Source organism: Protopterus annectens, chromosome 3.part1, assembly GCF_019279795.1.
Source record: "Protopterus annectens isolate FY-2018-M chromosome 3.part1, PAN1.0, whole genome shotgun sequence".
Classification (NCBI taxonomy): domain Eukaryota; kingdom Metazoa; phylum Chordata; order Ceratodontiformes; family Protopteridae; genus Protopterus; species Protopterus annectens.
Window position 1 is genome coordinate 481373175 of NC_056732.1, and position 2500 is coordinate 481375674.

The 2500-nt window shown below is 50.2% G+C and overlaps 1 protein-coding gene across 1 annotated transcript in view; it reads left to right on the plus strand.

Annotated features, from left to right (window-relative positions):
- Window positions 1–2500, plus strand: part of ENPP2 (ectonucleotide pyrophosphatase/phosphodiesterase 2) — a gene marked incomplete in the record, with an annotated part of 2364887 nt that overhangs the window by 504585 nt on the left and 1857802 nt on the right.

The following is a 2500-nucleotide window of genomic DNA, read 5'->3' on the forward strand; positions in this document are numbered from 1 at the left end:
GAGATCCACCGCCTCAGGTTTCCCCACTGGGAAGTACCCTCTCTTCCGAGGATTCTCCTTATCCGTCAGGAGATCCTCCGCGTAAGAGGACCTGTAAGAGGAAGCACCTAGACTCCCCTGAGTCTACAACTTCAGATACCGACTTAGATGAGTCGGAGGGGTCCCCAAGATCCCCCTCTGAGGATGTCTCTTTTTCAGACATCCTAGAACTCCTAAAACAGAGGGGAAACTGGCCCTCCATTAATCCCACCGAGGATGAGTCGGTATACCTAGAGGCGCTTGGATCTCGACCCTCCACCTCCTGGGTGTCTCCGCCTTTCGACCCCCTCATGGAGGTGATAGCTCGGAAGGCGTGGGCATGTCCTGATTCCGTGGAACCAGTTCCCAGGAGGCCTTCTAAATTTATTACAGCCCCTTCCGAGAAACAATTTCTTGCAAAAGGTGTCCCTGTTGATGCCATGGTGGTGGCGGCCGCCACCAAGAAGGAACTTGCAAATCCTTCCGTACCAGTCCATCCTCCTAACAAGGATTCTAGGACCATGGACAGGTATGGTAAGCGGATGTTTTCCTCAGCGACCTTTGCCATGCGTTCGCTGAATTATTTATGTCACTTCACCAGACTTCAAAGGGACATCCTTAAAGAATTAGGTGAAGTAGTACAGGATCCTACAGCTGCAGGGGCTCAGGACAAGATTGCTTCTCAGCTAGGAATCCTTAACTCTATAACCAACTCCTCCATGCGGCTGATTTCGTATGCAACAGATGGAGCGAGTAGAGCTGCAGGGACAGGAGTGGCTCTTAGACGTCAGTCCTGGATGCGGCTGTGTAATTTTGCAGATCCCTTTAAGGCATCCTTCACAAACTCTCCCTTCGATGGGTCAACATTGTTTGGTCCTCAGGTGAAGGATACGTTGACCAGGTGTGAGCAAGACGGCAAGACTCTTTCTGAGGAGTCCGCTTTTTCCACCCCTTCTAGGCCTTACCCTAAAGGACAGAAAGGGGGAAAGATGTGGTTCCAGAAATCTCAGGAGTCACGCCGACACACGTGGTCAGTTTACCCCTAGAGGCAGAGGGGTAATAATAATGGACGCCGCCCTAGGTGCAGAGGGGGTCCGCAGAACCAGGGCAGCAGAGAGCCTCTCTCTGACAAGCCCTTCCAGCATCCCTGAGGTGTTGCCCGACTGTCCATCCTTGGAGGCAGTCGGGGGAAGATTATCGCTGTACCCAGAAGCCTGGCTTTCCCTTTCACAAGACAAATGGGTACAGTCGATCATATCCGAGGGTTACAAGATTCCTTTCAAGGAAAGTCCCTTCACTCTCAAAAATTCCCTTCCAGATGTTCCACCCGGTCTAAGGGAAATCGCAAAATTAGAAGTATCAAAGCTTCTACAAAAAAGGGCCATTCAGCCAGTTCCAGCAGACCATTAAGAGCCTGGAATCTACTCAAGGTTCTTTTTGGTTCCCAAAAAGACGGGAGATTGGAGACCAACATTGGACCTCAGCAGACTCAACAAGTCTGTGAAAAAGACAAGATTTCGGATGGTCACACTTCAATCGATTTTGCCCTTCTTGGGCAAAGACAACTGGATGTGCTCAATAGACCTTCAGGATGCATACTATCACATAAAAATCCACAGACGCTCCAGAAGGTTTCTCCGCTTTCAGCTGGGGTCCAGTCATTTTCAATTCAGAGCCCTGCTATTTGGTCTCTCTACAGCCCCCAGAGTGTTCACCAAATGCATGGCAGTGGTCACGGCTCACCTGAGACGTCAAGGATTCCAGGTGTTTCCATATCTCGACGACTGGCTCCTCTCAGCCACCACCAGGCATCAACTTCTCCAAGCCAGAGATTACACCCTAAATCTCTGCACTCAATTAGGAATTTCGATCTACTACGAAAAATCCTCCTTATTGCCCTGCCAGTCTGTTACTTTTATAGGCGCAAATTTAGACACTGTTCTGATGTCAGCAAACCTCACAAGCCAGAGAATCCTAGACATCCAAAACCATGTGCGGATCATCCTTGCCAGCAAAAAGGTGCAAGCCAGACTGGTCCTAAAAGTATTGGGCCTCATGGCAGCTGCCATTACTCTTCTTCCTTTGGCCAGTTTTTACATGCGTCTCCTTCAATGGATGTTGTTCACCCAATGGTCCTTCCAACAGCTTCCCATGCGTCACCAGATTCTGGTGACACAAACTTGCAAAAACCACCTATCCTGGTGGATTTCTTCTCCCCAGGTCCATCAGGGTAGACCCTTTGTTTCCCCGGCCCCGGTAGCCACAGTCACTACGGACACCTCCCTGATCGGGTGGGGGGTCATTATCAGGGCAGGATGGTTCATGGGACGTGGCAACCGTTCGAATACCACCTGCACATAAATGTCCTAGAGATGAGAGCAGTGCTTTTAACGTTGCAAGCCCTCAACGACTTTCTTCCCTTGGGAACAACTGCAGTTCACACGGACAACATGTCCGTAGTGTGGTACATCAACAAGTAGGG